General features: G+C 34.2%; 1 protein-coding gene across 1 annotated transcript in view; it reads right to left on the bottom strand.

Annotated features, from left to right (window-relative positions):
* The window catches only part of LOC129756166 (mucin-2), a 234634-nt gene that overhangs the window by 126538 nt on the left and 80329 nt on the right, over positions 1-27767 (bottom strand). The window lies entirely within an intron of this gene.

Raw genomic sequence — 27767 nt, 5'->3', positions numbered from 1 at the left:
GAAAAAAAAAATTATGACATTCTACTATCAATTTTTTAACCGGTTTTACTTTAAAATAGATACAGTGGCTTTTTATTCGAGGAATATGTCGTTTGAGCTTCCAGCATGTTGAACTTAGATTAAAGCGTTGCTTTTCGTTCGCAAATACTTTTTTGTTTTTTTAATATTCCCTTAATCATGTTTTTCATCACCCATACACATATATATTTCTGAAGAAATGTTAGAGGTGGATATAGAGATAGTGCTCCGAAGAATGTTGAGCAGTTTTAATCAAATGTTTTTTTTCGCCAAAATTTTGTTAGAAGTATTTTTAACCTTATACCAGGTTCGCAAACATGGCACATCACTTTTTGCAGTGATTTCAATAAACACTTCGCAAGGTATGAAATATCGCGAATTTATAAGTCTCAAATAAATAGTTTGTTTTAACTTTGTTGAGCAGATTTCCATACAGTACTCTAAATTATATGATCATCTTTTCAATTTACATTTTACAATATTACCAAAATATTATGAATGTTGATGCTTATATCTTATCAATATTAAAATCAAGCTTTTGAAATATGTTATTTAAAATCAATTTTTTGACGTTGATTCAACGGCAAAATTTTAATTGTGATCTGGAATTTAAAATCAGAAATGAAATTCAAAATTTTACTACATAAATTTCAATTATATTTTAATTATTTGTATCATTTGATTGTAAATCAATGTTCAGTAGAACCTACATATAGTCATCATTTTATTTTGTCCATTCTTTCTTAGTTCTGGTTTGTGGTTCAAAATCTCTTTATTTGCTTTGGATCTTCTTGGTTCGTATTTTCATTTCCAATTATTTTTCAAAGATTCTTGTTTTTGAAGATGTCATTGAATCAAGTTGTATCTATTTCTGACTTCTGGTCAGAGTGTTGGATCAAACTATAAGTTTTAGTTCTACAAAGCTAACCTCGTTTATATTCATTATTCCGTTAAGATTTTAGGTATCAAAGCATTAAAGGAGAAGAGGAGATTTTTTATCATTTCGTTTTTTTACTTATTTTTTTTACAATTTTACTGTTCAATTCTCAAAATAACTGAATTTATTCTTAATATTTCAAAAGCTAGAATTAAATTAATATAAGGTTGCCTTTTACTAATTAGATACAAAAGACGTTTTCGTGGTATTTCTACTGGTAAGTATGACCATAAACATGAAAAGGCATTTTGTAATGGAATTTTTCATCATTATCTGTTTAGTTATATAGAGTTATATAGAGTATGTAGGGTGGTCTAACCGAAAAACTGTTCATTTTCTCAGAACCGTTAGCTAAATGTTTTTTTAAAACAGCTAAATGTTTTTTTAAAAATCAAATATGTATGAGTACAAATACTCTAATTTTGTCCAGCCAGCTTCAAAATCTAAGCTCAGTAAACCTTACTGCAAGGTTTATGTGAGATTTGATTATTGCTAAAAGTTGTCGATGTAACTTTTGGAATTAAAACTATAGTGGTGTTCAAAATACCATTGAAAAGCTGCCATCTCTCTCTTAGCTGAAATTTTTTCATGAAACTTTGCTTATTTCAGCTCGAACTAACGCTCTACAACATTTAAAAACTGTACAAGTGTACAATGACTGAAAAAAGATACAGCTACAAGAAAATTTAAGATTTCTTTACAATAAACACTGTATTTGTCATTGAAAAATTTGAATTTGGTCAAAAGATGCAAACATGTTATATCTATGAACAGGCCAAGTTTATCAAAATCGTTCTAAGCGGCGCCGAGCTTCCACAAATTAAAATTTAAAACCATAAATGTTGATGATCGATTAGAAACTTTCTGCATTGTTTTATGTTTTAAAACATAAAATGTTTAAACAAAGTCAGCATTTAAACACGTGTTCGAATAATTGTATGAAATTTCTCTATCAAAATTTTTAAGAACTTTGTTGTTTTTAATTTTTAACGCTATTAAAATTTTTTCTTTTTCCAAACAAAGCAGTGACAAAGTTTTCATAAATTTGCAATAGTATTATAGCAACAAAGAGCGTTTGGATCAGATCCAAACAACTACATTTATTGCTGAATTTTGACTAAATAGATTTTTTTTTCTATTTGTTCGTTTTTATATAGGAAAGGCAAACTTAATCCGATCACGGCCTAGGTTGCGGGGAAAACATCCATATTTTAGACAATAATAATCTGTAATGGTAATAGTGTTCTGAGTCTTTTATATTGATTAATTCAGTCATTTTTTAATGAAAAATCTTTTTGTAAACCAAATTTCATATCAGTTTCAAGAAATACTTATACAAACTTCTTCTAAATCTGTTAAATCAGTTCTTAAACCTGAATACTGCATTACAGAGTATACAACGAAAATTCGTTGAAAATAACATAAAACTTTTATAATTTCTGCAACCTCACAGCGAAATTATAATTACAAAATGACGATGATAAATATTATGATTATCATGAGGATGATGATAGATTTATGACAAAGGGATAACTTAAAGGCACAATACAATCTTTTTCAATTAAAAATGTTGCTTAATCTATTGCGTTATAAATTTTGAGCATTTTATGCCATTACTATTGCAATTAGACGAAACCTTTTCATAAATTCGATGTACTTTGGAAAACACCGGTCTTACCGGTTTTATCGGTTTCATAAATTACAAATACCGAAAACCGGATTGAAAAAAAAACGGTAAATCCGACCACCCTAGTTATATGCCATTCTTTATTCTCAGCCTTTAGAAATCATTCCTGATTATTTTGCCTGAACTTGACAAAAAAGCCGGTTTCATATGCAATTTTTTCTTTGAGAAAGGAAAAGCCCCTGGAAGTGTAGCTACTTTCAAGCCACTTTTCCTAAAGGCATATAACCTCTGCATCACTTTGTTATTAGATTTTTTTTACTATTTTTGGCTTTATAGTTCAAGTTTTCCTAACGACAGATATAGTATGCAAATATTAACCAATAATAACTCAATTAGAGTTTTTGTTTGATTTTGCGAATAAAATTGATTAATCCAGTCAAAATCCGGCCAACCAGATCGGACCTTTCTATAAAATTTGTATTAAATATCGGGGCAATCTGGGCAGCTTTGGGTTAATCAGCTGAAAAATGTTAAAATTCCCTTGATTCTGAATTTTCGGGAATATCCTCCTTACAACCGGCCCACCGGAACCCATAAGGAAGATTACCAATTACATTCAAGTATCCATTTTACTGGTGCCACGTGAAAAGTACAGTTGCAACGAAAATGGGCGCCAAAAGTTCCATCATAGAGATGGATAAGCCTTGATTGCTTTTGACGCCTTCCTACTGTGGGTGATTTGAATGAAAAATAAAATGGAAATTGGGTGCCATGACTTCTATTTGATACGAATACAAATTAAAAACAAGTATCAAATTTTTCAAAAAAAAATGGTCTGTTGCTTCCTGAGCGGATATCCGTGAGCTCGAGCCCAAGAGTAGATATTGAACACAGTTGTACCGGATAAGTTTTTCAATAACTGTCCGCCAACTGGAACGTTGATAAAGTCGCGAATGCCACAAAGATGCTAGCTAAAACGACTTTAATCAAAACAAAAAATAATAATTTTGAAATTATCTTTCCGTTGTGTTTTTCTAGGCGCAAAGGCGAACACAACAAAAAAAATCGCATGCAAATCAGATGAATCCAGCAAGAGTTATTCTTGTTCGCAAATATTTATGCCTCCATTTCTGTATATAAGATCATAACTGTGTTGCATACATTTAGGGGTAAAAAAATACTACAAAATATTATACAAGCTGAAATTATTAAAATCAAAGTTTTGATGAATGAAATTTTAAAATAAACAAACGCGTGATGCAAAACAATCATATTCCAGCATATGGAAACGAGATTTGTTAGGTGAATCATTGATTTGCAGTTTGATGCATTTTAGCCCAGAATAGTAACTGAATTTTAAAATTATTTATGTATTTTAAAAAATTTGGTGAAAAAATTTTTTTCCCAAAAATTGTTTTTAACTCATAGGGTTGATATAAGATAATAAGAGCGATGTAAAGTTTGAAGGTGATTTCAATAAACCAATCCGTCATATTGGGTAAAGTTTTTTACAGCATCGAAAAATGTTAAAATTTGTACATCTATGATTCAATTTTTAAATTTTCTATGAGAACCAAAAGCTTTAAAAACTATCTCACAATGTGAGAAACTATGTCATCATTACTTTGTTATCACTGAATGATATAACAATGATATTTTGATACTAGGATCTATTGTAAACGAAACTTCTGAAGCCGTTTTTCCGCTTCTCACGTCTATCCGGTGTATGAAATATTAGACTGAGTCGATTTGGGGTCATTTTGGAATTTCTCAAACCCTGAGGTCTTAAAAGCTTCGTATTGGTCCAAAACTAATCCATGATCTTTTGCAGAATTGAATTTATTGTTAATCAATGCGAAAAGACATACCCCTGTTAAACAGCTAATAACTTTTTATCCTAATAAGATACGAAGTTATGGTCTTCGACAAAGTTATTCAGCGGAAAATTTTCTTTAGGAATTTTATAAATTGGTACAAAAATCATCAGCTGGCTCGGTTCCATAGACGAAACAAAAATGGAGTTGATTTTTCAGTACAAAATATTCAATTTTCCCATACAAACCTTAAAGTTCAAATTTACTCATGTAAACGTTACTTAACAATTTTGCAAAAAATCATGGATGAGTTTTGGATCAAGACGAAGCTTTTAAGACCCCAGGGTTTGAGAAATTCCAAAATGACCCCAAATCGACTCAGTCTAATGAAATATACCTATACGGGATTTTCCCATTTAATACAGCGCACTTCACAATTAGTTCACAATATTCACATTCGCAGTTATTATCAGCCAGATTCCACGGTCGATAAATTGTATTTATACTATTTCATTCATTTGGGAAAACACTTATTTTACGGAGCAAAAATTTTGACGTCCCTACAAGGCAACGTTTACGTTCCAACCTCTTAGCCCGAAGGATTTATGAGAGCTGATGAAAAAACAAACTGTAGTAATGTGTCTCCATTTAAAGCTAGTTTGAATTGTTAATAATATATGATTTTAAGGATTTTAAGGTATTGCGTACAAATTATAAATGATTTTGAGACGATTTTGAATTTTCGAAGGTAGTCCAATCAGTTTAAGTCTTCCAAAGACAAGTTTGCAATTCGAATTATTTCCTCAAAATGAAAGAAGTGTTTGAATAATTTGTATGAAACCCTAAATCTTCTTCCCTATGTACTCCCTGGATAACACTCGCACCTTAGAAAAGAAATCGTCCAAAATGGTGGACCATCGGCAATGTATTTTTTTTTATATTCACAAACAAAACTCCAATGAAGGGGAAATTTTCGGAAAACATTATCCAATGTTCGATCGATAAGAGTTGGTTAAAGTTATAAACCAAGGTTTAAGAACAAATAAATTTTAAATCAAGAACGAAGTTTTCCTAGCTATTGAAAAGTGGTAAGTTTTGAAATAGAAACATAAATTTTTACGAACAACCCGGATGTACTTCAACTTGACTAGACAGTGTATCAAGCTAATCTTTTCTGATTGCCGAGAATATTGATTGTTCCGATAATTATAGACACACTATAAAATAAATAGCACTCATTTTAAAAATCCAAGTAAAGTTTTCAATTTTTGTCGTTTTTCGAGAAAAAATCTGAAAATGTGTGGCCTTACTCCCGAGCAAAGAAACCGGAGTGTGCACAAATGGGGCACTGTGAGTGGTCTCTCAATCAGAAAACTAGCTAAGGAAGAAGGTGCGAGTGTCGGAGCAGTTCAACCCGCGTTAAGAAAGTATGGAGAACAGTGTACTTTCGTAGATTCCTCGAGACACGGTTGACCCTACGATGGACAAGAAAATCAAGGATTAGTACAAACAGCATCCATCGGCATCAGTACGGGATAAAGAGGCTACATACAAAGAGGCGCAATTTGATCCCTTCCAAAATAATAAGCTTGCAACCCTGCTGTGGGGCTGCTTTTAAGATTGCTTAGTTCTGTACGATTGGAATGACACTGATAGAAAATCGAAAATTCCAATCGTGACATTTCCTCTCTTTGTTTATTATAGGCTCGTTAGTACAAGAGTGTCCTACCCGGGATTTCCCGGGAATTAGAAAAATTCGGGAATTCCAGAATCCCGGGACACGCTTTAAAAATCCCGGGAATTCCCGAAGCTAGCAGAATGTTCTAAATTACTACAACTTCACACGATCTAAATTGGAAAAATGAGTCATATTGAGCAAGGAAAATGATAGAGTTACCACTGACCATACTGACTGGACACTCGATTTCGTTTCTTGGATAGTTTTTCAACAGTACGCAATATCGATTCCAGAGTGCGCATCGACAGATTTGAGAAATGCTAAATGCCCAGTTAGAAAGTGCCACCCAACTTTCGAAAAAAATAGGCAAAGTCTACGATAAAATCGGTCTAAACAGGTTCATTTTTCCGTCGGTTTTGCAAACCTACAAAATTTGACAAAAATAGCCTGAAAATGGTTGAATTTGTGTTCTAAGTGTCATGTCAGTGTGATCAGTGACCGTGATAGCTCAGTCTCAAATATTTTTTATCTTCTTAAATCTGGTTAACACAAAGAATTTTATAAACAAATGTTTTTCCTATCGAAAACTTTGTGTTGTAGTGAAAACGCCAAAGAATCTATAAAACCCATAATGAAACGCTACGGAAAGAATCTAAATGTTCTATTTTGCAATACTCATCATTTAGAACTTCCGTTTCGGATACTGTTTACAGTAGCAAAATCATCAGCAAAGAAATGACATATTGTTAAACAAATGGATAGTTATCTGAAAATTTACGATGTTCGATGAATAACAGTGTAGCTAACTAACTTCTATCGATAGTGAGAAATCTTTCTCAATTATTTCAAATTTTTGAAGCTAGAATCAGAAAAGTTTTTCGGTTAAAGTACTTTGTTTTTGGTTCTTTGACTTGCTTATTGAATTATTGACGCATTAAAAAAGTTTGAAATATTTGCAATACTAGGTACTACCTTAAATTTAACAATACCATATTGATAAGAATTCATACACAGTAGAAGATTAAGATCTTCATGTTGAAATCTTCATTTTCAATTTTCCTTCAGATTTCCCGATTCCCGGGAACCCTAAAATGGCCGGGAAATGGACACTATAGTTAGTACGGGATGTGGCTAAGAAACTAGGTACCTCATCGACTAACGTTAGAGTCACTCATGTTGGAAGAAAGTGGTAGAAATTTTGACATTTCAAGCACATTTTGAAAATTTTACAACGTAAATTTTTTTAAAGATTTGCGGCCGTAAATTTTTTTTAACAACACTATGTCTAAAGAAACTATAGTAAACAAAGAGGCGCAATCTGATCCCTTTTGAAATAATGAGCTTGCAACCCTGCTGTAGGGCTGCCTTTAAGACTGCTTGGTTTTGCTCAATTGGAATGACACAGACAGAAAATCAAAAATTCCAATCGTGACATTTCGTCTCTTTGTTTACTATAGGCTCGTTAACTATGTCTATTTTCGCATGCTGTGATGCGAAAATAGTAGGATTTATATCAGTTACGCCTGAAAAAGAAACAGTGTTGTAAAGAAATTTGACGGCAGCAGATCTTGAAACACGATTTGAATTGTAAAATTTTCAATATGTGCTAAAAGTGTCAAAATTTCTACCACTTTCTTCCAACACGAGTGAACTTGCTCTTATGATTGCCAAAAGGAGTACCAAACAGGTTGAGATACAGTTTAGGAAAAAGGATAGGGAATTTATTAAATAAATTTCTTTACCATTTGATTTAATTTTTCCTAAATGAGTGTGTTACAACGCGCACATGGGTTAAGCTAGTACTACAGATATTCAAACTTATTTCTTTATATACCTACTTCTTTATAAAACCTTCTTCACTGTTAAAATTCTTTCACATTGCAGTAATAAACACTTGTAAAAATAATTAGCTCGCTTGCATAAACGGTGTTCCTGATAATAAAAAAAGGAAACATCAAAACAACATTCAATTGTATGCCCATAAAAGATCTGCAAAGGCTCATTAATGCTGGTAAACATTCCCTTTGCGCGTACATCCATTTATTATCGGTTGTGGTGGTTCGAAAATCGATGCTAATCGAACGCAACCATTACCCATGTAGGAAGGTACCTATCAGGCTTCGGGGGGCTGGGCCGCGATAATGGATAATAATTGTTTTGAACCCAATCGCGGCGATGCTCTTGTTGCCCATCTGGATTGAGTACTTGTTTACTTATTCCTATGGGAATCGGATTTTTTTTTATTCGAGAAGAGTGGGTACTTCAAAGCCTCCCGGCAAGGTATTCACTTACTTATGCACCCCGATGGGTAGATGCACTTCTGACAGCATCCTGCATTCCTCATCTGATCTTAATAATAATTGGGTGCGTGTTTAGTACTTCGTTGAACTAATTCACTAGCCGCTTGCCAGATCGGGGAGAGCTTTTTGGAATTCCATAACTTTCTCTGGTTAGGGCATTTCGTGGACTAATGATCCCAATTATTTTGTTTATAAATATGTTTAGTAGGTATCAAACTGTTCTATATAAACATTGTGTCTGAAATCAGTAATTCAAAATTCAAAATTCTAGATCAAAAGCTTATGATACATTTTTCAACATTCAAAACCATAATGATTACAAAAAAACTCAAGGTAACGGTCCTTATAATCTTTATTAACTACATGGAAGAGATCACATCTCTGTTGCATTTTTCTTGAAGAAAAAGCACTGTTATGTAAACGACTTTCCGAGTTCATTTTCTCTATTCAAATTTCCCGAAGAGGTGATTGCCCTTTGTCTTCTTCCTTTTTCGACATTTCATACTCAGTTCAGATGACGAGACTCGAAGAAAGTTCAAAAATTTTTGCATCCAATGCCATCCGAAGTTCATTTTCCCGGGGGGCATCTCCAGAGCATGAGTTGATCTTGAACTACATCATCTCCAATAACGCCGGAGGCAGTAGGTACGACAGACTAAAGTGCCCGGAGGTTTATACGGGAGCAGGTACTTATTAAGATTTAAGATTTATGAGTCTCGTATTATGTTCTCGGAAGTGTATATTTATGTCTACGTGTGACGATGATACCCTCTCGTCTGTTGGCAGTGTGGGAGCATTTTGCGAAAACCAGAACAGAGGCGTGAAGCATAATTGCTGCTGCATCAAACGAGGGAGCACTTCCAACTTCTGTACTCGTACTCGTAAGTTCTTCCGTGATGACCAGAAGTGAGCAGAACTTCATAACGTCGTCGTTGTGTAATATCAGATCGACAACAGCAAACGCTAAAGGACTGAAGACACGGTTCCTAACTTACTCAGCTACCTCCATACAGGAGTAGAAAAAAAAAATACTCGCAGAACAAGTGTGTCGTACATCATGGAAACAAATACGTAGCGGATCTTTAGGGTGATAACATCTTGAGGAGCCAGTTTTTCTTCCAGATTTTTTAGCCGTCTCACAAATAATCCAATTTATTGTACCAACTGCTGAGTAGCGTCGAAAGGTTGCCCAACCCAGGAAGATTAAAATTAATGCTCCATGGTGGTGTCACTTTGGTTAGGTTTTTTCCCTCAGAGTCTCATGGTCACGGGTTGACGGATGTTGATTTTATCGGTAATACCTGAGTGAGAACTTACTGCTTAGGAAAGTTTCTGGCAAAAGTACCTGCCATTAGTGTTCTTGAAACCGAATCGTTTGATTTGATTGCAGATTGCAGATTTAAAGGTGTCGGTTAATGTCAGGGCGGACCCCATCAAACGCTTCTCCCTTCATTCGTAATGAGTGGTGAGTAATGACCGTTCTGTCGTTGAAATTGAAGATGGAAACAATTAAATCATTCATTATGATTGAAAGTCTTTGACAGATATTGCACTTCAAGATCAGTACTTTTTGGGAAAGTTTAAAGTTTTAAGAATTAAGTATAATAAGTATAATTCAAAAAATGAATTGTTGCTCCCATATGTTTTTTCGATGCCTTTTGGGTCACCAAGAATCAATGTTAAATTCTAAATGGTTTGGTTGATTCCTGAGTCAGCGCAACGCGTTTCAATTTCGTAGGGAAATTTGTGTGGAAGAAGAAATCTTTGCACATTAAATAATCCAGAAAACTCAAATAAGCTTGAATTTTTTGCTAACATAACTAGCAGCTAAGCATTTCATGAAAAAAGTTATAACCATTTCAAAATAAAAAAAAATCTGAATCCATTGAAAAGTATTTAAAATTACAGACTATTATTACTATACTGCCCCTATTCGCATATGAGTCCCATGTGCATTTTCATCGTTTCAGAGTTATCGATGGAAAACGCTTATTTGTGCTCCAATTTACCAATAAATCAAGTTTTTGTTCGAAGTTTGTTCCCAAAATTTCGAAAAAAAAAATGACACCTGATGTGTCCCATGTGAAAAATATTCGCATATGAGTCCCATGACCAAAATTCAGCGCCAGAGCTTACAATTAAAGGAAAGGATAGATAGAAAATGAAGTATATCAATTATTTAATGCTTAAAACATTAATTTACATAAAAATTGATCGTAAAGTAGCAAAATGATTCCGAAGAAATCTGGTTCATAGTCACAAAAAACATTAATAAGTAACAGGTTAATTCTACCAAAATTATTTATCGACAAAAATCAACCGATGAACAACGCTCAATAGATCAGTCTTCGGTCAGGATGGATCTTTCGTGGGAGATTTCGACGATCTAATGTGTGATCGGTAGGTAGTACTTGAAGTGTTGTTTCGGTAACAAAATAATAAACCTTTTTCATGACTTTTTTCTATATGCACAACAATATCAATACCACTGTTTTCGTTTATTACCCAGGAAAATATTCCCGGAAGAAATCCCTTCTTTGTCTTGAATCCAGCAGACTTTTGGTCGGTGTTATCCACGTATCCGTAACACGGATTGAATTAAATGATGATGATGTCTGATAAATTCGCAGCAATTTCACACGAATGAAAACACAGTTTTGGAAAAAACACATCCCACTTGACGAAAAAACCTTGATTGAAATCAGTTTGGAATCATGATCTTTCGAAAATTTTCTTCCGTCATCAAAAATAATGGTAAACAAATGGAAAAAATATGTTAGAAAAGCACTTGCCGATAACTTTAGCACCAGAGACTCATTTGCGAATAATCTCTGATCGAGGGTTAATAATATTCGCAAATGAGTCACATGAGTGTTTATTGAAATTTCTCCGTAATTATTAGTTAGTATTAGCGCAAAAGTAAAAGTTGAAGTAGCGCAAGTATTCTTTGCAGTGTTTTCTATCCGAACTACTGATAGGTTTTGCCAACGATGCATACGATTGTTTTCATGAAAACAAGTTTCAAACTTTACACGCGTTTTTCTCGGTTTGCAGTTTTTACACATGGGACTCATATGCGAATAGGGACAGTATAATAGCTGTTAATAATTTCATGAAATTTTTTTGCAAAGGTAATGAAAATTTATAAATTTCCTGGCTTCACAAAGCAGTTTTTTTTTACTTTTTATTCTCATCCTACGGTTACACCGCTTTCAAATAACCAGTCAAAAACGCAAAAAAGAAAAAAAAATCAATTTTGATAAAAAAAAATATATGAAATCAATTATCTTTTCTTGTGTACAAGTTAGGTTTGTGTTTTATTTTTATGAATTGTACTACAAAAATCAAGCAATATTTTTCATCCAAAGTTATATTTTCTGGACCTTTCTGGCGATGTTTGAATAAAAAATTTCGTTTTTCCGTACAAATTTCCATTCAAATTTAAAATTCGTTGTGCTAATTCAGGACTGGATTGATCGCTTCCAAATTTTTTTTTGCGATTTCTGGCAGCAAAAACATTAAAAAAAGCTATGGGAGATGTAGAAATTTTAGAATTTCAAATTTTCATACAAAGCTTACCGCACGTACTTCATAAATAGGTGAAGATTCGTATAATATATTTCTTGAAATTTTTTTTCGGAATATAATTTCAAATGGTGAAGAAGGAAGGCTCTTTCTTTGATAAAATACTAAGGTCACGGACCTATTTTGAACCACTTTTAGCAGTGGCGATTCTGTTTTCAGAAATAAAATGCACATATTACAATTTGTGACTGCACTATCCGTTCATTACGAGGATGAAGGAGTTTTCTTTCAAAATACATCGTCGTTTATTGCAATGTAACAAGATTTCAGCCTAAAACTCGTTTCTTCGATCATTACTCTGCTCGGTATTTTGGACCACCAGATTTCTGTTTTCAGACCACCCTCTGGACTGATTTTGGATCGCCTATAAACTAAACTGTTTTTTTTTTATTTTGCTATACTTACGACCGCGATTGATGCGCAATCATGTGAATTATTCAGTTAATCTTTTCTTTTCCTCCTTGTAGTTTTGTTTGATCACGTTAAATTTATTCCTGAGTTTTCTTCAACTTTACCTCAGCCTATAAATTTAGATACCCTTGTATGTTGAATATTTCGTACTAAACCAAATTTTTTTCATTTCTACAACTTCTAATGCTCTAAAACAATAATTTTAGTTTAGAACAGATAACAAACAGAAATTCTCCTCAGCTATATAGTGTGTTTCAAATGTTTTAAAATTTCCGAAAGAACACTGCAATCTCGGCAAAATTTGTTCTGTATGTAAAATACTGGTTAGTTTTCGAACGCAAATCTCCTTCAGGCAATCCAATGATAAGTTAAAAAAGTTTGACATCATAAACTGCTTGACATCAATTGATGCATTTTGTCTCCCAAACTTTATAGGATTTAGTTTGCTTTACTGCCGTTCCAAGTTTCAACTTCTATGCTGGAAACAGTCTCTTTTAGTGTTAACTTTCGCATAAAAACACAAACAAGTATACTTTGTTCTGAACTTATACGAAATTTTCATCAAGGTGGTTGTCTCTATGTTGATATTTCTACGCAGGTATGTCACAATAGAGAAAATTCTATGAAAAATGCAAAGAATTATCTTACGATGAGTTTAAATTGATGAATTTAATGTTTTCACCGAAAAGAACACTAAAATAGAGGGTGGGAGAAAGAGCGAGCAGCCTTGAGTTATTTATTCACGGAAATTTTCACATACACTTTTCGATAGGCACTACTTACAAGATCGATACTCAACTATACATTTTAAAAACTAAAAAGGACCGTTTTTTGTTAAATTTCGGTTAAACTTGATTTTTTTTTTAGAAAAATAGAGACTATGCGCCCAATCATCCAAAAGTTTGGATATCATTCCTCTGTCAGGTTTGATCAGCTCAATCGTGTATTGTGATACAACTTCTTTTCAGCTTTTGTAGTAGATAAACGAACTTTAAAGTTGACAAAAAGTTCGCGTAAATTGTTAAACAACTTCTAACCAGCTTTAAATAACACTTTTATAAGCAGTACAAAAAACCTAAAAAAATACCCTTACGCTCCTTTATATGTCCTTCTTAAGTCCGCTAATTTGGTTCAAATTTATCCACGATATTTGTTACTTACTCACATTTTAATAGCATGTTCTTACCAAGCCTCGAACCTGAGCTAATCCTTTGAAAATCGAGCTGTATACTTGCTGCTCTATATGAACATTATGAGTTGGCCACGATTTTTCTTGATGATATGTTAAAAAGTTCTTCCGAAACTAAATGTGTACTTCATTTTGTCGTTTCCTAAGTAACGATGTGTTTCTTTATGAAAACACGGGTTGAAGTTCAAAACAAGTAGAATTAAGCCTTTAAATCTACTTAAGATTTCCTATATTGCGAAGTAGCTCTTGAACGTCCGTTGGAACTAATTAAAAACATTCAAGTTTACAAAAGAGTACAACAGAGATTTTTTACGAACTATTAAGCTGTAATAAAAGACTTGCAACCCTTTGATAGCTACTTGATGAGAAGTACGTAACAAGTAGATTGTTTTTCTTCATACCAACTAGGTATAAAGTGCCCAAAAAGTAGAAACAGAAACCAAAACAAAGCTTGTTTGAGTTGTGGCTGAACTCGGTAAAGAACGAAGTTCCATGGACCTCGAAATAGCATTTTAAACAGCAAAAAAGTTCCACAGAACTTTTGTAGGGGAAGAGGGGGCATAATGCCCACGTTAAGAAGAAAGCCTTGTTTTAGAATACATTTGAAAAGATTAACTTTAATTTTCGATTGTGTTTGGAAGTTTGGTTTATTTTTTGTCTAAATCTGATAGTTAGAATAACTGGAAGGTAAAAAAAGGCCACAAATTTAATGAAGTTTAAAGAGTAGGTTGAAAACTGGATTTCAGATTCAGTAGGGGCATAATGCGCATATGTGTGTACCCAATCGCGCCGTTTAACGTTTAATAAGTGTTTATTGATCCAAGTGCCTCCGAAAGTGTTTGCCAGGTAAAAACACTTCTATTCTACTTCACAGATGGAAGAATGTATTGTTACGCGCAGTGCTGCCAGATATACTGAAATTCTTGTGAATAGTTGATTAAATCTATATTAGATTTGGGAATCTTAAATATATTCGTTTGTATTCAAGTTATGTTTTCCAATACAACTTATGAATATCTTTAAAATTGTTGTGATGAAACTGCATATAAATTTAAACAAATATGAAACATGCTTAAAGATAAACGGAGATGGCGCGTTTTGCCCTACTTAGACATGTTTATTAAAACTCGTTCAAAATAACAGAAGAAATAATTGAATAAGAAAATTTTTCGTTTTGTGATGATTTTCAAGGAAAAAGTTCATCATTGTAACAGATGACAGGTATTTTTTTTTGTCGATAGATGCCGTAATTCCTTACGAAAGTCAAGGCACAAATTGCAAGGAATATGGCTTGAAAAATATTTTTGGATTTTTGCAAGGATTTATCGCATATTTGATGCTAATTTTTTGTACAAAAGGTTTCTACTGTTGATTAGAAGGGAATAGCATACCGAATTCTTAAAATAAGTGTATATCTATCTAGATATCGCAGTGGGGCATTTTGCCCACACTGGACATTATACCTCCAGTTCCACTACAGCTCTATGTGAACTTATGAGTTCGTTTCTTAAGTGATACCCGAACTTTTGATTGCTGGGGCAAGCATAGACAATATAGAATGATGTAGCCGTGTGACCGTTTTTCGTAGAACTAGCATCGGTATGCGTTCTGATTCAACGCAAATGTGTCACACGAAGCATTTTTGGCTTTCATTTTCCGTTTGTTGTAGGAAATATAATTTTTTAACAAAAATCGTTGTAAAATGATTAACTTGAACTGATCACTACAAAAAAAAATTGTCGGTGAATTTTAGTACGAAAGAAATGTTGGATGTTTAGCTGAAATTTAAACCGATTTTTATTGTCGATTGCACATGTTTTCACATGTGACAATTTGGCTTGGAAGGGCAGTTCAGTTCTGTAGAATTCATATATAGATTCAAGAAACATCAAAATATGCGAGAATGTAGCAATATTTTCAACAGTTTCAATCATCTAAAAGCCAATTTTTTTCGCTGAAAAAAATCCCAGAAGTTCAGTTTAAACATAAAAAACAATGAAACAACTTGAGCATCACTGATTTTCCAGTGTGTGCTGCACGGCTAGCTCTTACCACAACACAAATTCGCAAAAACCAAATCTTGTAGCAATTATAATCATTAGATACAAACTTAATGACAAACATCTGACAGCCAAAACACCCAACAATCATATCACAGCTCGGTTTCTTCAGTTATCAGAGCATATCTCAGGCTTTGGCAACTCTGCCTGGCTGTACTGCTCAACGGGCGCACGACAAAGGCCCGGAGCATATCCACTGCCTGCTTCCGGATGGATTTGATCCGGCTTTGCCTGACGACTGAGATGGAGCCAACAGTGTCTTTAGCTCCCGAACAACGACACTCGGCTCTCCAACAACGGTTCGTTCCTACTGCACAACAAACTAAGTACTTACCCGCCAGGGGTCGTTGTATTTATGAAAATTTGTTTTCATCACTGTGTCACTCACAACGCTAAATAAATGTTCCGTAACTCCCATTGCGATCATACCTTTCTGATGGAGTCCGATTCAACGCTTGCTTAGTTCGACACCCCGCTTAACTCTTTTACATCGAACATCCCGTCTCAACACTTGCATCTTTAAATTAAATTAACTTCATGAAAACTCTAGAATAGAGCCCCCCGATCCCATTGCAATGGGATTGTAAAGTTAAAATGAACTCAAAAAAACAAAAACAATCTTTATGTTGGTCCTTTCAATCCACCCTAAACTCGTAAAGTGAACATTCAGAACACTTTTCATGTTGGTCCTCCCGATTCAACGTTAATTCGAAAAGTGAACTTTCAGAACACATTTTTCATGTCGGTCCTCCCGAGTCAACTTCAATTTGTGAAGTGAACCTTCAGAACACTTCTCATGTTGATCCTCCCGATTCAACATAAATTTTTAAACTGAACCTTCAAATACTTTTCATGTTGGTCCTCCCGATCCAACTTAAATTCGTGAAGTGAACTTTCAGAACACTTTTCATGTTGGTTAGCTCGATCCAACTTAAATTCGTAAGTGAACCTTCAGAACACTTCTCATGTTGGTCCTCTCGATCCAGATTAAATGCGTAAAGTGAACCTTCAGAACACTTTTCATCTTGGTCCTCCCAATCATATTCGCGAGTAAAATGAACCTTCAGAACTCCTTTCATGCTGGATCGGGAGCACACGCAAATTTGTAAAGTAAACTTTAAGAACTCTTCTCATGTTGGTTCTCCAAATCCAACATTAATTTGTAAAGTGAACCTTCAGAACACTTTTCTTGTAAATATTCCCGATCCCGCGTAAATTTGTAAAGTGAACCTTTAGAACACTTTTCATTCAGAAAGTTACACGCTTGATCAAATAGACAATTTTTTTTCGTTTTGAAGCTAGTCAGTTACTTTATTGTGGATTACAAAACTACTTAAGTTAAAATAACAAAATTGGAAAATTTATTTCAATTAAGATTTTCAACCAATACTATCCATAAATCAGCATTGAAAAAAATGACAAAACATTTTGATATAACAACTTTTCGAAATTTTGTGTGTGTGTGTGTGTGTGTGTGTGACAAGTAAAAAAATCATCATTTGTCGTGTAGATTTCAACACTTCGTACAGAAACAATTGCGAAAAAGTATTTCCACATGCTCTCGTTTCAATTGAATCATTTTTATTTTAAGAATAAGCTGTATAATTACAAACTCATATAAAAATTTTTCTTGATAAACATATTGAAAAAGACTGATGCGATTCACTAACATTAACAACTTTGCATTAAATAATGGGGTGGTTTTTGTAAGATAGACATCCCTCCTATTGAGAATTCAAAACCATAAATGTAAGTGACTTTTTCTATACTGTAAATTTGAAATTTCGAATAGGTTCTAATTTTTTCATGTTAAAAATTTTATTACATCTGGTGAATTTAAAACCAGACATTTAAACTGATATTAGTTATTTCAAAATGATTGTAATTTTGGATTGGAAGATGTTTTCTTCGAGTAAGACATAGTTTTTAGAAACTTGTTTTCTGATTCTGGCCTTATCATTATTGATATTCCAATCACATTTCCTTCAATTAAGAGAATGAATTTTGATTTGGAATAAGTTTGTAAAACTGCGCTTTAAATACATTTTTTGCATAGTTCCTTCCATCAACTAACAACTGTCAAAGCAAACTGAAATTCGTAAAATCACATCTTTAATAGAGACTTTCTCTCAGAAAATTTTATTGAAAGTCTATTTTATCTGTATGAATCCAAATCTAATCTAAACCTCAATTTAAGATCGTTCGAGATTCGATTGCATTCATTGAGAGCTTATGAACCAAAGAAAACCGACGGGCACAACACGCTTATCCGCAAATCGCTCACTGTCTGCTCATTTTCAGTTGGCAAATTAATTTTCTTGCCATTTTTTCCTTGAGCCGCCGAATAAAACAATTTCGCTCAGTTTTAGATTTGCTAAGTGAAGAACACAACATTTTTCAACCCTCTTCTGCATGTACTATGAATTCTTTGAGGAAAAAAATGGCAACGGAAATAACTGTATGGACTAAACAATTTTCACCATAAACACAAAAATGTTTTTCAATGCTAAAAAATCTATAATAAATAAAATTATGTTCAAGTTGTTAACCTGTAAATCAGTATGACCATGTTTCGTTAAACACCGATTAACTCATAGATCAATGCTAATCCAGTCGTGACGAAAGGTGCCAGAAGCAGTAGAAAACCCAACCATTTGAAGTGGGAAAATTAATTCGGACACGTGTTGTTCACCCACCCCGAACACGAAACGCGGAGGGTTTCCCGCAGAAGACAGAAAGCAATCGGCCAAATAGCCGCACTCAACGCTTATAATCAACACCGCATCCGACACACGTAAAAAATAATAAATAAATTAGCTGCGGACAACCATTGGCCGACCCCTTTTTTCTCATTCATTCTTTACTTAGCTCCCGCGGGAAGAAAACTGCCACAAATCAAAAGCCTTCTGTAAGTAGCAGCAGCATTTTTACCAACAATCTCGAGTGGTCGCTCTGTGAATGATTATTATGTTTAACAACATTTTAATCAAAACACTACACTCACCACCGCGAGATGAGTCGAGCATCTCTCGATCAAACAATTTTGCCTGGAGGTGAGGAAACATGTGTGTACGTCCCAATCGGTCGGCTGGCCCTTTGCCTTGGCTGACTGACCGTGGTCAACATTCCTGTCCATTTTCCCTCTCTCTCTCATTCTCTCTTCCCTCGATTCCGATCATCATTTCGATTATGTTGCAGTTTATTTCCCCTGTGCCTGCCCTAGTTTCTGCCAGTGAATTGTCACAAATCGTTTTCCTGTTTTCATGAAAAGCGAGAGACCTAAACTAGATCAGTCGATAGCAACGCTAAAGTGCGCCCTGCGGGAACCAAAACGATCGCGCCAATGTTCATCGGTCCGGTTCCGAGAGATATGATCCTTCTTTTTCCATACCCTTCTACCATCTACTCTAGCCAGACTCGATTCGATCCCATCTCGGTATATGCGCTTATAATATGTTTGTTATTGTTATGTTTTCCCCGGCTATTATTTTTCTCTTCCCTTTTGTGTCCAGCAGCAGCGCCAAGCATTATCATCGACAGCAGCAGCAGCAACATCATCATTCATTCGGCAACATCAACACACAATTATATGCCGATACGATTCGGTACACGCAGAAAATTGATGGATTGCCAATACTGTTTAATATTGTATTGAGATAAATTTGAAAAAAGTTGGAAAATTCAAAAATTCTGAATCTTTGAAACACATGGAATTTAAAAAAAAAATGCTTGAAAAAAATTTTTTAGACTCAAAAGTATCATCAAGGGCAAGAGCGAAGCGCCCGTTTGATAACAGAACGAAATAAAGTACTGCTACTTGAGTGACCGACGTCATTGCTATCTAAATTCAAGTAGAAGCAGCTGATCGTCTTGTTCTCAGACGAAAAACTTTCTTCGATTGATCCGGTGTCCGATTCACGCTTTATTTCACCCCTGAAGGCTAAGGATGCTCCAGAGAATGTGAAGTTCAACTTAACTTAGGGTTAACCTGCAACAAAACAGTACGTTCAGATTATTACATATTCAAAAGAGTAAGCAAAATCGATTTACATACTTTAAAAAACCAAGACATTTAGGCAATAATAATTGAGCCAATGTTGTTACAAGTTTAATGACTTTTATAAAGAAACTATAAAACATTCATTCAAATACCTACTCTTTAAAAAAATTACAATTTTATTTTTTTTCGAAATGTAGGGGAGAGTGGGGTATCGTGGGCCATAGGGAAACGTGGGCCACTTTTAATATCTCAGATGTGTGTTGAGATAAAAATCTCAAACCAACTGGCACCGTCGCACAGTGGGCCAGGAACCATACTTTTGCGGTCAAAATTGACTGCAGGCCAGAGGCTTTGTTGTAGCTCATCGGTGTCTTCGACAAAGTTTATCGACTATATTTGCGCTATACATTGATGGATTTGAATTAGTTCTATTTTTCTCCGCAAGGTGGCGCCAAAATCTAACTTTTTACAGGAGCAAGATACAGGCATGGTTTCTTCAACAAAGTTGTTTATTATACATTTAACGTCAACTTTGTAGAACATTGTTAAGCTCTATGTTGTGTACTTACCTTGCAAAAATGATAATTTAAGAAAACCTTGCAAAAAAAATGGTTTTTTCGCCTATTTTTGTTTTTAGCTATACAATACCACAAATTTCCACAGTATTCGATGGGAATAGATTCAAATCAGATATTCTAGTGGAGAACTTTTTCGGTTCGCAGATTTTTTCTGTCAAAATTGCAAAAAATAGGTTAAAATTATACATTTTTCAAATTGTTATAACTTGCTTGCGAGCAATTTGGTGCACCTCATTTTTTGAGAAGTGACAGTTGTGATTATGATCTAAATGTATGTAAAAAATGTCGGCGGGTTCTCATGGTTTCCTTGCCAAATGATTTTATAAAGTTGGTTAATTTTCACTTCAAATTCACATATTAAAAGACCTTTTTCAAAGAAAACATCCGCATTTCTCGTAGAAAAGTCGAATTTTCGTCGTTTTATTATTGCTTTAGTCCATTGCGATGCTTAACTAAGCGATTAAGCACATTTGGACAAATTTATTAAAAAAAAAATTTAAAACTTTTTTTTTTAATAATGTTCAAAAATATTGATTTTTACAAATTTGACTAAGAGTGCAAAAAATGTGCTGAATTATTTATTCAAGCATCGACTCAACAAGCAATAGATTCATCCAATAACTGAACGAAAAAAAAAACGACTTTTCTACGAGAAATGCGGATATTTTCTTTGAAAAAGGTCTTTTAATATGTGAATTTGTATTGAAAATTAACCAACTTTATAAAATCATTTGGCAAGGAACCCATGAGAACCCACCGACATTTTTTACATGCATTTAGATCATAATCACAACTGTCATTTCTCGAAAAATGAGGTGCGCCAAATTGCTCGCAAGCAAGTTATTACAATTTGAAAAATGTATAATTTTAACCTATTTTTTGCGATTTTGACAGAAAAAATCTGCGAAAGGAACAAGTTTTCCACTAGAATATCTCATTTGAGTCTATTCCAATCGAATGCTGTAAAAATTTGAGGTATTGTATAGCTAAAAACAAAAATAGGTGAAAAAAACCATTTTCTTGCAAGGTTTTCTTAAATTATTATTTTTGCAAGGTAAGTACACAACATAGAGCTTAACAATGTTCTACAAAGTTGACGTTAAATGTATAATAAACAACTTTGTTGAAGAAACCATGCCTGTATCTTGCTCCTGTAAAAAGTTAGATTTTGGCGCCACCTTGCGGAGAAAAATAGAACTAATTGAAATCCAACAATGTATAGCGCAAATATAGTCGATAAACTTTGTCGAAGACACCGATGAGCTACAACGAAGCCTCTGGCCTGCAGTCAATTTTGACCGCAAAAGTGTGGTTCCTGGCCCACTGTGCGTCGTCGCTTTGCGTGAGCATGTATCCCCATATGTTGTTGACTGAAATACGTATCATATGCTTCTTCTATTTATCAAGCTAAAAAAAGTTAGAAAAATTTACTTACATAATTAAAAAAACACCCGTTAATTTCATCGATGGGGAACCTAAAATGCATAACAAAAATATGCTCATACGCTTTTGATCTTAGTTTTTGTCATGATCTTTCACGTGGAAAAGGAATTGTTGATGAAACATCAATAAGTCACACAAACGCAACCAATTTGCAAATCATAACTTGTGGGGAATCGTGGGCCACACATCTTGAATCACCTATATTTTTATTTTTTTATACACATTCAGAACTTAAAAAACGTTTTACCTATCTGCAAAGTTTTCTTATGCTAAGTGAAGAGTTATGAAAAATATTTTGTCCATCCTATATAAGAAATTTTGCCAAAACGTTCGCGAGCCAGGTTTTGGAATCAATGCGATCATACACAGCTCTCTTTTTTATTTCATCATCTGAAATTGCTTTTAAATAACGAAATGAATTAGGAAATCACAGTTTTGGGTCAACTCATAAACTTTGATTGTTATTTGGTCAATTTTGATTTGGTGGCCCACGATTCCCATCGAAATCCAAAAAATATTGCTTTTTTTTAAACAGTCAGAATTTGGGGAAAATAACTTATTAAAATTAAAAAAAAAACCTTATTGTACCTTGAAAATGTAGAAAACCATACCATTTTTTATTTTCATTTTATCTTTTATAATAAAGAAGTTATGTAACAACGAAAAAAAGTGGCCCATGATTCCCCACTCTCCTATACATATAAATATACAATGCTTTTACGTAGCTTGTTGTTGTACGTATTGTCTTAGTTATTAAGGTGTTTATAGCATTGTCAAAGGCGCTAATTGCCTTCTAAGTTTACTTCGACACCTCGAACTTGATATATTTAAGTAAATTGCTGGATTTTACTTTTATCAAAGTTTAATCAATCTAAGAACATACTTAACATTTAACTAAAAATACTGATTTAAATACCAAATATTCGTGATCCCATTAAAAGGTATCCAAAATTTCAAGTAAACAACAGCATTCCTTTCTTTCCGATTAATTGTATTAAAAAAACACGATTTTCAAGAATATGAAGAAATGATTAAGTTTCTTTAAAATATCTATAAACATAGAAAAGTACATTACGTTAAATTTCACAAAAAAAGAGTACGCTCATTTTATCGATCGAAAAAGAGTACAAGTACATATGTACTCTTAAAAGAGTACCTACGTATGGTATCCCTAAGTTAACTACCAAGCATCCCGCCGGAGTTATGGTATTTTGAGCCGTTACTTCGAATGGATTAAAGCTGCCTTCTGTTTCCATAAAAGCTGGAGTAAAAATAAAGACTTAGGTGCACATCGACACTTTGAAAAAATCTGGTGCTTCTGGGGTTTCGGGTAAATTTCGATGAACCCGAGAATATTGTTTTTCCAACAGAGAGTAATTGGGAACGAAAGTGGACACATTGAGTGATTGTTTCTTAATATATTTCTATATACCTAAGAAAGAATAAACAAATATATTTTTCAATCATGAATGTTTACCGCAATGACATTATACTAGCATATCATAACTAACCAACGGTGACTATTCGTTAAAAAAGAATGAAATCATTTGGCTTGGGGGGGTTTAAATAAGGGGTAAATATATCAAAAAATTCATTTCGAAAATAAAAAAAAAAGTTGTCATAAGTAGGGACGTTCATGCGTACTTGCGTGAAAACAATAAGTAGCGCTGCCGATAAAAACGGAATCTGAAAAATAGATAACACATCGCTCGAACTGGCTCAGTAATAGGAAAGCTTCACCAGAGCCATGCGGTCTAGACTTTTTGTCCGATTGGGAAGCACGTGTTTTACCAATCCATCGGGTTGGATGTATGAGTGAACGTAATTGCGCCTCTCACTATTACTTCTCTCAGTCATTCAATTGATGCGGGACAAAGGGTCTAGAACGCACCTTTGAAGCTTTCCGTAAAAATATGCTCTTGGCTCAATTTCAACACCTATAAATTCTTCTAATAAGCATCTGCTTTACCTATCCATCATTACTTTCCAATCTGTAATTCTTCTATCAAGAATTTTTCATCATAACGTTCACCGCAATGCCATTAAACTAGCATATCATAAAAATGAAAAAATAAAAATACCGTTTTTAACCTAGAAGAAAGCTTTTCCCATTTTAATGGGCCATACTTTAAAGTGCTCAACTGCCAGAAGTTCTAAGTGAAATATAAGTCATGATAACTTTACTGTGGTCCCAAAAAACCGTTTTAAGTCTATGTAAGTATGAATCTATCAAAATAAATTTAAAAAAATATTGTGTCTTCGCAAAAGCCAAAATATATTTTTGTGCCAAATCATGTTGAGCTTATTGGAGGATGATTTACTAAAAGATATAGAAGTAGAAGAACAAGTGGAAAAATAGCTAGCTGAACGGAGTGTTTGGGCTAGAGAAAAAAGAATTGCTCATAGATGAATTGAAACCAATGCCGGAGGTAAAGTTATCATGGGGGAAATGCAATGCTGAACAAAAAACGCATGGTTTCCCAGGAGTTAATAGACAAGAGGAGCTTTTTATCAATTTCCACTTCTCATATTCCCTAACCGGGATAGTACTCATTTCTCAAAGAGTATTCCGATACTGGGGGAGGAAGACTGAATAAAAAAAGAAAAAAGATCTTTCAAACGTCAAATTTCTCTCATCAATCTACCGAGCAGTGCGAAGGTTCAAAATCATACTTGCTTATTTAGTGAATTTCAATAAAACTTTTTTGATTCTGAAAAGCACTTGTTTTGCATGAAACAAGTATTTAATTAGGTTTTGTTATGCTCTGGCCAATTCTTGCATGATCAGGCGTATTGATTCGCTAAAATTTCGTTGAAGTTTGTGAAGCTGATAAATAAAAATTGTTTGATAAATGGTTGTTCTAAAAAAAGCTTAACTTACAGATTTAGATTTTGGGTTGTTCCCATTGACCGAACAAAATTTTTATATAGTTTAAAGTTTACGATTACAAATCTTTTCAACAATTGCTGGCTTTTTTCCGGACATTTTTTATCAAAAGCTGATAAAATGTTGTTTTGAATTTTTCAACACAAAAACCTGATAAATCTAAGCAGAATCTAGTGATTATTCAATAAAAATCATGAAGAAACTGAGGAAAAACACCTCAAATTTTAATTATTTTTTTTTTTGTATCGAATAACGTTTGCAGCTTTTAAATTGTTTTTCGAACCTTCAAAAAAAAATTTTATAACAATAAAACTAGCTCCAATAAATTGAACCCAATTTGAGTTTTCTATTTTTTTATGTAAATCATACCATGACAAAACGAATTTGTTTGAGCAACATTTTGGCATCCGGGCCAGACCGTAGTTTGATGTAGTTTGTGGTGGTTCTACTTGACTTTAAATATCCGGGCATTTCTGAATATGGAATGTTTACCCAACAATAATTCATACGTAATAAAAAGAATAAATTTTAGAATATTTTTTGAAAATGGTATTTTTTCTGCACATTAAAAAAATAAATACTTCAGATTTTACGGTAGCTGGAATAACTTTTTCCAAGGGTGATGCGGAATTTGAATGATTCACAGCAGTTTTCAGTTTTTGAAAGAAGATTTGCATAACATAATAGGAGGTACTCTAATCAAGAAAAAAAAATCCCCCATTTTCATTAAGTACAAGCGTCAAGGTTAATGCAATAACTTTGAACTCGTTCAAGTCAGATGAAAAATATGAAGAAAGTGAAGAAAAACAATTCCTGAGCTTTGTTGGAAATTAAATAAATACAACTGGGAAATTTGTAATGTTCTTTTTAGAAGCATAAGTACGAGTATGAAAAATATAAAATCATTGCAAGAGTTACAATGAACAAAAAACTACTGTAGTTGCTTAAATTGGACGCACCGGAAATACTGAATTTCCCAGTAATTTTGCATCCGAATTCCAGTCTAAGGTTTGAAATTTGAATTACATCTTTTCCAACTGATTTAACCGAAGTTTCATATTATTGATTCCGAGGTATTTCTATTTAAAAAATATCCCCTTATGAAGCAAATATCCTGAGTACTAGACATTATTTATTTATCTTCCAGATTTTGCAATAGTTTCTTCAGCTTTATGATTTTTCTGAATAATTTTGAGAACTCGAGGTCTTCGTTTAAGGTACTTAACTGCATTTCTTATCTGATTTTTTTCAAATGATTACTTATGTGTTTGATTGAAAAATTTAAACTGCCTTTTGAATGTTTGTTTTCAAAATGTAACTTTTGTCACATCTAGAAGAGCAGTATGAAAAAAGGTTCTGTTTCTAATGTTTCTAATGTTTTCTGTTCTAATGTTAATGCCTTTACACGGAATATATAAGAATTGTCATAAAACCGCATCAAATAGTCGGTTTTACAATATTGTTTTCGCTAAATCTGTACAACCCTCAAAGTACTCTGAAAAGTGATCCTGAACAGGATCCAGGAGAAAATCGACGCTACACTCCGACGGCAACAAGCTGGATTCCGATCCGGACGATCATGTGTGGACCACATCACAACGCTACGAATCATACTGGAACAAATCAACAAATTCCAGGACTCTCTTCTGCTGGTGTTCCTTGCTTTCGAAAAAGTATTTGACCGACTGAACCACGAAAACATCTGGGCTGCTCTAAGACGACGAGGGGTCCCAGAGAAACTAGTCCATCTCATCGAAGCACAGTACGAGGCATTTTCGTGCAAGGTCTTGCACGACGGTGTCTTGTCCGAACCAATCCCGGTAACTGCTGGAGTGAGACAAGGATGTATTTTGTCACCGCTGCTTTTTCTCATCGTAATGGATGAGATCTTGACTGGATCGATTGACTGTAGACCAAACCGAGGATTGCCGTGGAATCCTTCAACCATGGAGCAACTGAACGACCTTGACCTGGCAGACGATATTGTTTTGCTCGCCCAAACACAACAAGACATGCAGAGCAAACTCGACGACCTCACCGAAAGCTCCAAATCAGCAGGTCTCAAAATCAATGTCGGAAAGACCAAGTCGATCGAAATCAACACAGAATATCGTTCCAATTTCGTGGTAGCTGGACAACAGGTTGAGACAGTGGAGTGCTTCCAGTATCTTGGTAGCCAGATTACGCCTGATGGTGGTTTTACATAGAAGGACATCGAAACCCGGGTCAGAAAAGTCCGATTTGCGTTTTCGAGTTTCCGAAACATCTGATGCTCACGCCAGGTATCTCTACGAACTAAGATCCGAATCTTCAACTCAAACGTCAAATCCGTATTGCTGTACGGGTGTGAAACTTGGTGCACATATGCGGTGACGACGCGAAAACTGCAAGTTTTTGTAAATCGCTGCTTGCGGAACATCATCCGCGCTTGGTGGCCTGGCAACTGGATCTCAAACGTTGAACTTTATCGCCGGTGTCATCAAAAGGCGCTAGAAATTGAGATTCGGGAACGTAAGTGGAGGTGGATTGGGCACACGCTGCGAAGAGATGAAAACGAGATTTGCAGAGAGGCGCATGACTGGAATCCAGATGGGCATCGAAGAAGAGGCAGGCCCAAAAGCTCGTGGCGGCGAAGTCTATTTGCTGAAATCCGCACAGTTGACGAGAACCTCGGCTGGCAGCAAGTGAAGAAGCTGGCTCCGGATCGCCAGCAGTGGAGATCTTTTATCTCAGCGCTATGCGTCGGTCAATCGGCGCCGGACCCTTAGGTAGGTAGGTAGGTAAATGGTTAAAAGTATGTTAATCTATCAATCCTTGTTACTGAAAATTGTTTGATCAGCAGTTCTCAAAAGGACAACTAAGAGAAGCTTAAAATCATGAGAAGACTGAAAGAAGAAGATCAAAGATTTACCATCTTTCTGAAATAATTTTTTAAAAGAAAAAAATGTCTAAGTTAGGAAACAAAGATGAAACATAAACCCCGTCTAAAGGCGGGTTTGGGAAAGTACGACAACAATTCGAAAAATATATGCACAATATTTAATTTTCATATGAATGGAAATATCTCAGTTTTTTGTGGTACAATTTTAACAAATACTACCTAAAAATATAGATCAGTGTTAATTTGTTTCAAAATTAATGAAAAATTGGTTGAAGTGTGTAAAGGCTACAACCGAAAAAGAACTGTTGCCCCTGTGCTTATGCAATTTTTTAAAATAAGATAAAAAAAATATCTTATCT

This window comes from Uranotaenia lowii, chromosome 3, assembly GCF_029784155.1.
Source record: "Uranotaenia lowii strain MFRU-FL chromosome 3, ASM2978415v1, whole genome shotgun sequence".
NCBI classification, from domain to species: Eukaryota; Metazoa; Arthropoda; class Insecta; order Diptera; family Culicidae; genus Uranotaenia; species Uranotaenia lowii.
The sequence above is the reverse complement of the archived record's forward strand: the minus strand, read 5'-3'. Positions and strand labels throughout refer to the sequence as shown.